The sequence below is a fragment of the Gossypium arboreum genome, chromosome 13, assembly GCF_025698485.1.
Source record: "Gossypium arboreum isolate Shixiya-1 chromosome 13, ASM2569848v2, whole genome shotgun sequence".
NCBI lineage: Eukaryota > Viridiplantae > Streptophyta > Magnoliopsida > Malvales > Malvaceae > Gossypium > Gossypium arboreum.
The window spans coordinates 29,768,547-29,782,488 of NC_069082.1; the positions used below are offsets into that span (position 1 = coordinate 29,768,547).

Sequence of the window (13,942 nt, forward strand, 5' to 3'; positions counted from 1 at the left end):
CCCTATTCAGGGCTTCAATACTGATGCCGTTTGTTTCTATAGAAACTAGACTCAAAGAGGAATTTATACATATATGGTATGACTCCTAATTATCTCTGGTTAATTTATAATGAATTTTCAAAGTCGGAACAGGAAATCCAGAAACCGTTCTGGCCCTATTTCACGAAAACCCAAATATCTTTTAACATACAACTCATATGACCGTTTCGTTTCTTCCATATGAAAATGGATTCATCAAGGTTCATTTACATAATTTATTAACTATTTAATTCCATTTCTACTATTTTTAGTGATTTTTCACATCCACGTCACTGTTGCTGCCAGCATCTATTTCTAGGGTAGACTTTCTCTAACACATAGTTTCTATGATTCAACCACCCCTTTTACATATATAGTCCAAAATATAATCATGATGACCCATTCTAATGGCTGGTCATTGCCAAACATTTCCGTGCTTCTTAATGAGCATATACATACCAAATGATTATAACATTATGCTCAAAACATTTATAAGCCATTTTCGCATGGCTATTCAAAATTTTACATACCAAGTTCAAACAAAACATAATAGCCTATACATGCCGAAATGTACTCCAAGACCAACTACAAAGAAAATACCAAAAGTTGTTAGCGGTGTGATGACTTGATGACGGTCCCGAATACACAAAAAGTCGAGTCCAAGAAACCTAAAATAGGTGACAAGCAAACACCGAATGAGTATATAACTCAAGAAGTCATAAGCAATGCACTAACAACCATTAATAACATTATCGCAAGAGGAAACAAAATGGAACGAGGCTAATTACTCCATTCAAACCGAACTATACCATAGTTCCTTAGACCTTCGATTCAATCATACATCTACATGACCTTTCACTCATTCGCGATAATTCTTATGTACGTGACTTCAATTTACATTGTCACATAGGTTCAAACTTACCAAGCTCGACCCCAAATATAAACATAGCGCCTATTAGCCATGAACTCAAGGTACTTACCCGATCCGCTGTCCGTGATCAACTCAATAGTGCCGCACACTCAGTGTCAATAGTGATTCAAAAGCATATAGTGAGTCCGCACACTTAGTGCTATATAATCAACTCGCACACTTAGTGCTACATGATCAAACTCGCACACTTAGTGCTGTACAAGTTTTAAACCCGCACACTTAGTGCCATTCTCATGATCACAAATGTTTATACCCGCACACTTAGTGCCGAAATCAACAACTCAATACATCTCACCTCTTTTCCTTCCATTCAATACTTCCATCACCACATACACACATGTATATAAATTCATCATTCCTTTCAAGCATAATTACATAGACATTATGTCTATTCAATTCAATACAAAATATATGCTTAGTGACTTACCTTGTGTTGGGTAAAACAGTCCAAGTCGGCTACTCGATGACCTTCGTCTTCCCTTGCTTGATTCTCCTTCTTTAACTCCTTGAGCTTAATCAATAAATTAACTAGTTTAACCATCTTGCTAAACATTCATAATTCAATTACACATGCATATGTATGTTTGTATATTCGCAACCATCCTCACTTATTACCCATTTAGTCAATTATCTAAGCCAAGATAAGGCTTCAATACGGTTGCCTCTAACCGAATACATGCACACCAATCTACTTCATTTGGCGAATATGCATGTCTATGTTGAGGCCAATTTTACACTTAATACCACACAAAAAAAACAGCATACATTTTACTAACTAACGATTACATATTGTAGCTCAATACACATCTCTCATTTACTACATAACCGAAACATCATCACAAGCAAATATACACCTTGAAATAGTATATATGTCATACCAATTCATCATGTGCAAACACATATTCATGTAGGTGCAAGGGCCGAATCTCAAGTTGTTTATATCCAAATATAAACACATATCCAAAGCTCAAATCTTACCTACCATGCAACATGCATGAATCATACTTATGGATATACCATGACCGAATACATCACAACACCATAATTTTGGTCATGATTAAGCAAAGAACTTAATGTCTTACTCAAAAATACTAAAAAGAAAGTCCAAGAGCCATCAATCCCCCATCACATATACCATTAACAAGCTTCATATTTAACATGCAATGGCATTAACACAAAATCCACCTTGGCCAAATACCATCCCCATGATATAACAAAGATTTGAACCGTGGGCTAATAAGAACATCAAGCTAGTAACTAAAAACATGCATGAATCTCATGGCACAACCTCAAACATACCTTAATCTTGATGCAAGTATAGCCAAACCCTTCCTAATCCTCTTCCAAACCAAACATGAAGCAAAATTCCCTCTTCTTCCTTAGGATTTTCGGTCAAGAGAGAATAAAAGGATGATCAATTTTTTTTCTTTTCTTTTCTTCAATACACGGCAATAGGGGGTTCACTCACACACATTTTTTTTCATTCTTTATTACCCATGCTTATTTGTTTATTTCTTTTCTCCCTAATGCACCAACAAAACATGTCTATGACATGTTTTGCCCATCCCTCATTGTCATGGCCGCCACCTCTTATAAAAGAGGGATATTTGACATGCAAGGCCATTGTTTTGCATGCATGCCTTAATTAGTCATTACACATTCCCCCATCATACTTCCAAAGTTTTCTACTAGGTCCTTTCTAGTGAAATTCACATTTATAACTCTAAATCAAAACATCAAAAATGTCACACATGAGTTAACACATATTATAGGCAATAAAATAAATATTAAATTATTTTTTATGCCTCGGTTTTGTGGTCCCGAAACCACATTCCGACTAGGGTCGTTTTAAGGCTGTCACAAAACTCTTCTCGTCTGTTGCCACTGAGAAGGAACCGGTCTTCATACAAGAAGCTTTTCAGAGTTCACAATGGACAGCTGCTGCCCAAGCTGAGTATCAAGCCTTGCTTTCCAATCACACCTGGGATCTTATGCCCTTACCTACTTGAAGGAGGGCCGTAGGGTGTAAATGGATATTCAAGATTAAAAGGAGTGCTGATGGCTCGGTAGCAAGATACAATGGTCGTTTAGTGGTGAAAGGCTATCTTCAAGAAGCTGGCATCGATTTTCATGAGACTTTTAGCCCTGTGGCGAAGCCTACAACGATTAGGGTGGTCTTGGCAATAGTAGTATCCTTGGGGTGGTCTCTGAGGCAGGTAGATGTCAATAACGCCTACTTAAATGGCGATTTGAGTGAGGAAATATACATGTTGCAACCACCAGGTTTTGAACAACAAGGAAGTAATGGCCAGCAGCTTGTATGCAGGTTAAGGAAGGCTTTGTATGGCCTAAACAAGCCCCTCGAGCTTGGTTTCACAAATTACGGGAGTTTCTTCTCACTAGTAAGTTTGAAACATCAAAGGCAGACAATTCCCTTTTCATACAAAGGTCTGAGAATCAGTTGTTGTACGTTCTAGTGTATGTAGACGACATCATAGTTACTGGTTCTGATTCGAGTGCTATAAACCAGTTTGTTAAAAGCCTTCATCATCAGTTCTCTCTAAAGGATTTGGGGAAGTTGAATTATTTTTTGGGCATCGAGGGCACTTACACCACAGATGGTCTAGTTTTCAATCAAAAAAAGTATATCCTGGATCTACTTAAGAAGGCATCCATGAATAAGTCAAATAGCTCTCCCACATAAATGGTGTCTACCTGTCGATTGTCAACTCATGAGGGAAGTTCGGTCGATGATGAAAGTTTCTTTCGAAGTATAATGGGGGCTCTTCAATATGTTGTGATCACCAGATCGGACATTGCGTTTTTAGTCAACAAAGTCTGTCAGTTCATGCACAGACCTTTAGATACGCACTTCAAAGCTGTTAAGCGAATTTTGAGGTATTTGCAAGGCACTTTAGATTATGGCCTTCATTTTCATCGCACAACTAAGTTTGTTCTTGAAGGCTACTCAGACTCAAGCTGGGGGTCTGATATTGATAACCATAGGTCAACATCGGGCTATTGTATTTTTCTTGGTGGAAACCCAATTTCCTGGAGCTCTCGCAAGCAGCAGGTTATATCCCGTTCTACAGTAGAGGCTGAATATAGGAGTCTGGCGAATGTCACTGCAGAAATGGTTTGGCTTCAGTCTTTGTTATCTGAGTTAAGTGTCCCGGTTCAGAAAAAATCGTTGGTTTGGTGTGATAGCTCCGCTGCAGTTGCTGTGGCAGGCAATCCAGTTATGCATTCGAAGTTTAAGTATATGGAATTGGACATATTCTTTGTAAGGGAGAAAGTAGCAGCAGGTGCACTTCAAGTTGGTCATGTATCCAGTGCCGATCAAGTTGCTGATGTTTTGACAAAACCCTTATCTGCATTGCTGTCCACCAAGTTTAGGAGGCAGCTTCAGGTTGCTCTATTTGAAAGGGAAAGTCAGAATAGTAGGAGGAATGTTATGAGTATTTCATAAACTGTGTTTTGGTTAAAGTCTGTTATAAGTTTGTTAGCCTTGACAGTTAGTTGTTAAGAAATCGCTATAGGCTGCTGCATGTATTAAATACGTCTGTAATCCTTAAACTCATTAATGTGAAAGAAATCTCTTTGTTAAGTTCTTTCAATACTTCAACACTTCTAATCATCTTATAAGCAAACCTTGCTTAAACTTTAAAGTAACATAAAACATGCAAAAGAACAAGTTAATCAACATCATATAAAGCCTGGTCGTTATGCTAAATGCAAATCTAAACAATATTTTAATGCCATTTTCATTGTTTTTTTAAGCTGAAAACATCCAAAGATATAATTTAATTTATTCTTGTAATTATCAACTTGGCATGTAATTTATTTTCTTATAGATTATATTGTCATCACTTTCTCATAATCCAAATCATTACAAGAAAAAGTAAACATCATTCACATGAAATATATTTAATATATTTAAGGGATCATATTATATAATCGTGTTTGGAATCGTGTCGGACATGTATTATTTTTTCTGTTTACCACAGCTCATCTCTCGAACCTCATTGTGGCTTATGGGAAAAGCACACCTGACCTCTAGGGACAAGGGAGAGCTAGTGGACATATATTATTTTTTATGACTAAGGAGATTCTAGGAAGCTCTTGAAATATGTAACTGAGTTGTTAAGGTATCTGGTGAGATTTTCAGTACGGTCCACAAAATATTGACCAAATCTCGAAGAGAATCCAGCAGTCCATTCCCAGCATAGACCATACAAAATACCCTTTTAACATTGCAACCATCTTCACTGCATCATAATGTTAGTAACCCAAATCAAATATAGGTGTCAGGATAGAGGTACTTCAAAAAAAATGAAAAATCGGTAACATATGGTACACGTAAAGGGCATAGTTAACGTACTAGATAGCGGCAAGGAGGTTAGTTAAGTACTCAGTGTGATACTTGGTTCTTAACCAATCCTTGAGAGCATCTTCAATTGGGGTTATGTTATTTGTATCATCCACTCCTATAATAAAATCACAAAAGAATAGCAATTTAGCTGTTCATGGTATGGTAATGGCTGAATAAAAATGGATTATTGAAGAACTAATAACACCCTGTGTATATGCCATTTGCTGTGAGAATGATTAGAGGGTTTTCATACTTCTCCTTGATTTATTTCATTACACTTCTTATGCCATAAGGTACGATGTATAACCATTCAGAATTTGCCTGCAATGAAGAAACGATATCGGATCGAATGAACCAAATAGATTAACAAGTATGAAGAATAGTATCGTAATGGGTTGCTCCCGAAATGATAGACGAAAGTTCGACTTGTATACCCTTCCTCCTATTTGCTTCCCATCTTTGAAAGCTGCATATGATATCTTCATTCTTCTAATTAACTATGCAATACAACTACAGTTCGGAAATGTTAATGTGTTCTTAAGGGACGTAGTTTACTTACGTATAGCAAAGGCATTGGCATCTGATATACAGTCATTAAGGTAATCGAAATCCGAATTAGTTGCATTTCCCCTTGCATAATATGTAGTAAAATGATTGATGCCAACAAAATCTCCTACATTGGTTCTCATTGAGCTCGGATAATCTCCGAAGAACAATGGGTCAAGAAACCAGCCAAGCTCAAAATCTTGGGCTCTTTGAGCTGCTTCTGTGTTTGCTGTTGCATTGTCTGTGGTTCATACCACTTAGCATCCAGTGGTATCCCAATTAATCCATTTTGTTTATCTTGCATACAGACAATTTCTCTTAGATGTTAGTTTATTTTGTAGATAATGTGAAGTTACCAATGTTGCCTGCATAGGCACGGTCCGAAGCAAACCGAACAGCTGTTTCATGTTTGCATTAGACAAAAACCAACCTGAAAGTAACCCCAATTTCTTACCTTGTAGTTTCTCCTATAAATATCTACGGCTGTTGCATGAGACTGGATGGCATATTGGGCAACTATGTAGGGCTCAGTTGTTGGGTCTCCAACCTTGCTCAACACCGACGAGCGGTGCCCCGGTGCATGGTTTCCCTTATAATAGCCTTGTATGGCGAACGTATGAGGTTCGTTAAATGTGATCCAGTGCTTCACTCTGTCACCAAATTTCTCAAAACATGTCTCAGTGAACAAAGCAAAGTCCTTCCTGAAAATGTATACAGTCATGTTCGTTACTCCTAAAGATTCAGAACATGAATATATAGATGATCTGCAACGTGTGTAAGAAGGTTCTTTACCTAATGTGGCCGTCAACCCATCCACCGTACTTGTCCTCCAATGCTTGAGGGAGATCCTAATGGAAAAGGGTCACGTATGGTTTAATTCCTGCATCATAACACACAATAAAAAATGCTTCTATATTAATTATAGCATTGATGAGATTATTGTAATGATCAACACACCTGCTTGATTGATTTCTCCTGTACCAGCCGTTCCAAGAAAAGAAACACAAGTTGTTGCAAAATTTTCACCACTTTTTTTGATCTCTTACATGATAAAAGCTATGAGTGCAAGTGAAATTGGCAAGCTCACTAGGGAATATCCTAGATACCAAGCGATTGAAATCCTATAAGCATCCGCCCCCATTTCTTTCAACAGTTGCATATCTTCCTGTTTTCCGGGCAACGAAATCAATCTCGTGTCATTCGTGTTTTAGGGATGTGAAAAACCATCGAAAAAAGAAGTATCCGATGAAGAAATCGAATATCGGAATATGAACGGTTGTGATGATCATCACTTACAGTATAGCGGTGGTATTGATCCAGAGCAACATCAGCATTGCTATCATCTGCTATATTCCCTGTAACATAACATAAGGTTAAATGCTTAACGATCCTATATACATGCATGAATGCATACATACATACACATACTGCATTATTCAAGAATCATGGTATGACAAATTATTTTTTTTTTCTTTTTATGTTCTTTTAACTTTTTTGTCATTATTTTCTGCTTCTTCCTTATTTTCCTCCCTTCTCTATTTCTTTTAAAGTAATTTTTCTATATTTTTATTTATTAAAATTAGTCCCTATACTTTTATCTTTTTAAACAATTTTTCTTTTTCGAGTAAAGCGAGCTTAAGGATTAATTTTAATAAATAAAAATATAAAAAATATGTTAAAATAAATGAAGAAAAAGAAAAAAAATAGAGAGAAAAGCAGAAGTGAATGAAAAAAAAGAAGTTAAAAGATCATAAAAAAATTAAATTGCTCAAAATGAAAAAAATATAAGGCTAATTATAGAATTTAACCTAAAATTTTCACTTGAAATAGTGAATTAACGTATTATCACATCAGCTTACCGTTACACCATTAACAAAAATTAACGGCTCAGTGACTAAAAATAACATAAGTGACTAAAATATATCATGAGGGAAATAAAGTGTCTATTTTGATAGTTTACCCTTTCCCTTCTATCAGAGGCTGTGATTAATTTTCAATAATAAACCAATGTGTTTAACTCAAGAGAAAAAAAAAACAGCCTGGAAAGCAGAAGAGAATGCCCCCAAAACGAAGCCTTCTAAGGTACTGGCTCTGCTAATATGCTGGGAAAACCCAGCCTGGAATCCCAAGGCTAATAATAATGTAATAATGGGACGAATTGGGTTTAATTATTATTACTTATAAGGAAAGATGAGAAAATGGAAACATGAAAAAAATATATGGGTTGGGTTGTCAAGGAAATAAGCAAAAAAAAAAAAAAAAAGGAGATTGTTGTAACTAGTGCTAGATGATACAATGACGATAGCTCACATCATGAGAAGTATAAAAAGCTGTTAGAGTGAGAGTAGTTCACATTGTAGATGATGTGTAGAGCTATTTGAACAAGATTTTAGAGGTGTAGAGGTTATATTTTAACAAAGTGTAGGCACTACGTGGGTTGTTCGTCCTTCTCTCGTGCCTCGGTGTTGATAAGGGGTGTTTATAGAAAAAGGCTGGCTGGGCATAAGTCCCAGCCATTGAGTCTCCTACTCCATAAATGCAAGGAGTAGAGTGACAGATGTTAGTTGAGAGCATTGTTTGAATTGTTTTGAAGGTATTGGATGAGACACTTATTAAATTGGGAGGTGATGAATTAATGATTGATGAGTGTATGGCTCAAATTTTGTCCGGGGCTCAATAAACTAAATAAATAAATATTAAACTCAAACTTAAATCTAACCCTAGTTCAATTAGCACAATACCCAAAACAAAAAATAAAAAAAGAAAGAAAAAGAAACCCTAAATCACCTATTCCCACTACTTTAGTTGCATTGATAAGTGCAAATAGCACTTCTCTACCACTCCATACCTGCAAAAGAAGACAAAAAAAGGGCAACAAAGAAAAACAATAGAAAATGAAATTCTTTATATTTTTTTTCTTTAGATTTTGGGCTATAAAAGAGCCCTATGTTCATTGTAACAAGGGAGAGGGGGAATTGGAGAGAGGAATCTATTGTATTTTGGAGAGAAAAGATTTTTTTTGAGATTCAAGAGGAGATTTTTCTTTTTTTTGAGATTCAAGAACAAAAAATCAGTATATCAATAGCAATCAAAAAGGTTCAAAGGGTTTCATTATGTTCACTCCAATTGTAGTAAGAAATAAGGGATAGAATCAAAGCTGCGCGTTTTGGGTCAAAGGGCTATTGTCCGTTTTAGTCCTTCCCGGTTATTTGCGTGTGCGAATTAATCCCCGCTTCTTTTATTTATTACGGATTTGCCCCAAAATATTGCTCTCAGATTCGATTATGTCCTTCCTATTATTTTTTTATTGTTTCTGTTTACCTTTTTTATATTATTATGTTTGCATTTATCTCTTATTTCATTCTAATGCTAGTATTATTAGCACTTCTATTGTTTTTACTATTAATTAATATATGTTTATTATATATGTACGTATGTACATTTCTATATATAAGTATTATTTTATTACGTCATTTTAATATTACTATTATATCATATTTACTTTCGCATTTTATTATTATTATTATTATTATTATTATATGATAGTGTGTATTTGCATTATATGTATATATATATTGATATATAGTATTATTTTTGTTTACTTTACTTTAATATTATTATTACCTTCATTCCATTATTATTATTACTATTATTATATTTTACTATCATTTTTCATACGTATATATGCTACTGTTTATATTATTATTACTATAACTACTATATTTTTTTACTACTCTATTATGTATTACTAATATATTATTACTACTATTATTCTTGTTATTATCATCACTTGTTATTCTCATCACTATTATTATAATTTATCATTGTTTCTTATTATTTTACTATTATTATCTAATATATCATCATTATCATTATTTTCATTATAACTTAATATATTATTATTATTATTATTATTATTATTATTATTATTATTATTATTATTTAATATATTATTTTTACTATTATCGTCATATTGTTACTATTACTATTATATTATTAGGTTATTATATCTTTTACTATCATTATTGTTGTATTTTTCTATTATTGTTATTATATTTTCCTTTATTTTTGTATTTACTTATACGTTATTATTTTATATTAACTAATTTGATAACTGTATATTTTTAGCATATTTATTTTATTTACATATTATTACTTTTATTATTATTTCATCATCTATTCTATTTATAGTTTTTTAAATAATTTCAAACATTTAGCTTATTCATTATTTCCTTTCTTATTATTTATTCGACCCATTTATCTTACCTTCGTATTTATCGTTAGTATTCATATTTGTGTTTATGTTTATCCTGTTATAGTTATCAATTTTTATTTGTTATGCATTCTTTATTATCTCGTTTCATTACGAATTTAGGTTTTATCCAACCCGATAGTGATTCTTTCACTGAAGTAAATATTTCGTATTTGGTAATCAAAGGCAATTGTGCCCTAACTTACTGGATTTCGATTTTTTTTCTCTCACGCTTAACCTAAATAACAGCATATTCTTTTAAATCATAATACGAGTGTTAAATAAAATACTTACTCTCTGATATTTGAGGTGTTGTGTCCTAACTCACTGGATATGACATCTTATTACCTCGAGATAAGATTTTTTTTTGCAAATAAGGCGATGCTTGGTGTTTGGAAATTTCGAGAAGGTAGTGCCCTAACTTATTGGGTTGTCACTTTTCTCGTTGAATTCGAATAATTAAGCACCTTTCTAAGTTTTTTAAAGGTTTTCTAAATGCAAGCCAGTATCTTGGAATTTCAAAGCAATATGTCCTAACTTAGTGGATATAGCGTTTTGCTGTTTCGAGATAGGAATTTCAAAAAAGGTTAACTTAATGTCAATACTTTGACCCGAGTGAATCCCGATTTTCAAAGTTAAAATATTTTAAAGGGGACTACATCTTAAATTTTTTTTTTCTTTTTTAAATTTCCGTCATTAAAAACATTGGATAATCAATTAGGTACCAATTTTTTGGGCGTTACGAGGGTGTTGATCCTTCCTCGTACGTAACCGACTTCCGAACCCGTTCTTTTATTTCGTGGACCAAAACTAATTATTTTAGAATAAAATATTTTAAAGGTGATCCAATCACACCTAAAAAGATTAGTGGCGACTCCCGTTTTCGTTTTTTAAAATCAGTTCCCATTTTTTCAAAACTTGATTTGAAAATGGTTTTGACAGCTTGGCGACTCCACTGGGGATTAATAAGAGAGTCAGGCCATGTAATTGATTATCTCTTGTCTTAATATCGGAAATTAAAAATTTTAAAATTTAATCCTCTTTGCATTACATGTGTTTGTATTATTACATGCTATATTTTGATCGCATTGCATTTGTATGACCGTTGTGGTCACACCCTTAAGTGGGAGTGAAAAGCTACGCCTTCATGAGGTTTTCACCTCCGTGCAGGATAGTGGATCACTTTCGGGATACATCTGTACCTATGGTTTCGTGAGATTTTCATCTCCGTGTAGCCATAGGGAAATGTATTTCCCTGAACTGAACTCGATTCAAATGAGCCTATAATGGGTGAGGATCGAGGAATCTACTAGTTCGAGTACCTCAAACTTTAGAACCAACCCTATGTCGAAGGACCGTATGAGCCCAACTTAGACATTACCCTTATAAGTTATCGTTGAAATTTATTGATATCATGTGATACTGACTATCTCTTTTCTTTTGCTTGCATGTCATTTTGCATTTACAAAGATATCGGTTCATGGTCAGTTTCTAAGCTAGGAAGTTTTATTATGGAGAACGGACTTCCTGATAAAGTGGAAGGCAACGTTAATGTCCACAGATGGTCCGAGCAAACTTAACTAGAAAAGGGAGACAGTATAGCTATAGGATATGTGTCAGATCTGTCAGATTATACTCGTATAAGTGTCACACAGAATAATCTCCAAGAGCTTAAGGAAATTTGGGATCAGTGGGGCAAAGAAACTAGGCAATTATTCTACGGTAACTATGGAGACTTACCTTACTTGCTTGATGTTCAGATAGAGGAGCACTTATTCAGAGCCCTTGCTCAGTTTTGGAACCCGGCATACAGTTGCTTTACTTTTGGGGAAGTAAACATGGTACCTACGGTGGAAGAGTACACTGCTTTACTTCGTTGTCCCCGGTTTCAGAATGTTAGGATCTATTCCCGAGCTCCTTGTGTCCTTACCTTTTGGAAGAAATTGATGATTATTACAGGGATGAGCGAGCAGTGGGCCACGACCCGAATTAAAGAAAAGGGTGAATGCAAGTGCATTTCGTGGGATGCTTTGAAAGATTTGATTCTGACACACCCTGATGAGACAAAGAAGATAGATGTTTTTGCCCTAAGTTTATATGGATTGATGGTCTTCCCTAGGGTTTTGGGATATGTGGATGAGGCAACCACGGATCTTTTTCATCGACTCAGTAAAAAGGTCACTTCTGTCCCTGCAATTTTGGCGGAAACATTTAGGTCTTTAGGTGCATGTAGGAGGGTGGTCTTGTGAGTTTATAGGGTGTGCTCAGTTGCTTTTGGCTTGGTTCTACAGTCATTTTCGGTTGATAGATAGGGTGGTTTGTCGGGTTTACTTTGAAAATTATTCACCGTTGAAAGATATAGTAGCTTCAACCAGGAGAGTTAATGTTCCAGAAGAGAATTGGATAGCGTTACTTCAGAACCTTCAGTCAAAAGATGTCGAGTGGAGGGCTCCGTGGATAATGCCTAGTGAGGTTCTTTACCGATACGATAGTTTTGATTGGGTACCCTTATTGGGGATTTGGGGTGCCATTGGCTATACCCCTTTGCTCGTACTGAGGCAGCTTGGATTGAGACAATTCATACCAGCGACTCAGGGGTTGGCTCAAAGTGAGTTTGTATATAGAGGAGCCGATTACAAGAGGAGGGTTAATGAAGTTTCTAGTGCTTGGAAGAAGACTTGTCGATTGAGAGGAAAAGCTATTAGCCCCGCTACGACACCGGAATACATAAAATAGAGAGGTAGAAGAGTTAATGATAATATCCCTAAGCCAAGTATGGAAGGAGCTCGACCAATGGAGGAATATTTGCAAGTAAGGCCCTCAGAGTTAGAAATTATGAAACAGGAGTTAGAGAGACAAAGCTTGGAGTTCGAGAGGAGGATAGCAAAACTCGAAGAAGAAAAGATGTACTTGAGTTTAGACGTTGATGTTCAAAAGATGGAAGTCGAGAAAGAGAGGAAAGAAAAAAGGAATATCGAGATGATCTAAGGGAGCATTACAAAAGGGCACAAATAGCCTTGAGGAGGGAGAGAGTAGGAGGATCTTCGAATCAGTGGCAGAAAGAGATTCAAGAAGAAAAGGATAGAGCCGAGTACTGGGAGAGGAAATTTCAAGAAATGCAGGGGCAGAATTTGGCATTAGAGGAAGAGAATAAAGGATTGAAGACCAAGGTAATGGAACTTGGAAAATCCCTGCGTTGGCACCAAAACCATAATTCTACGGTCGAGTTAAAGGAGCTAAGAAGTAAGGTTGAAGATTTTGAGGTGGCATTGCATGACGGTGAACTCCGGGTTGAGTAGCTCAAGGCGCAAGAGGATTATCTGAGGGGAGAGCTACATCAAGCTAAAGAACAGGTCAGAAAAAGGGATCATGTCATTGGTGAAGCCATAGCTCAGATTCGAGAGGTTGCTGAGTATGTGCAAGACTTGGTAATTCGAGCTGACGTATTGAGTCTGATGTATTCATCATCGTCGGATGTAGGACGAAAGTTAGCCCTTTTATTAGTTAGAGTTAAAGCTTTGGGCCTTAGGGCGAAATCGTATTTGTAATCCACTTATATGTAAAGATATTATTTTTCTAAATAAAATTTTCTAAATGAAGTTGAACTAGAATCGATATTCTTTTTGCATTCATGCATTTGCATCTCATAACATTTCATCACATCATTTGCATTCAAAATTATAGAAAGACCCTGATTAGTTAAAGTTTACTTTCCAAAGAGGTAGAAAAGAGAGAGGTAGAAAAGAAAATCTGGAAATCACACATCCTTACGGCACTCGTACTAAAACTAAGAACATAGATCAAAGGTTTGAGCAATTACAAA

General features: G+C 35.4%; 1 pseudogene; it reads right to left on the reverse strand.

Moving 5' to 3' along the window:
- Positions 1-4,898: 4,898 nt before the first annotated feature.
- On the reverse strand, positions 4,899-7,300 carry LOC108462172 (beta-glucosidase 40-like; annotated as a pseudogene).
- Between the last annotated feature and the right edge of the window lie 6,642 nt (positions 7,301-13,942).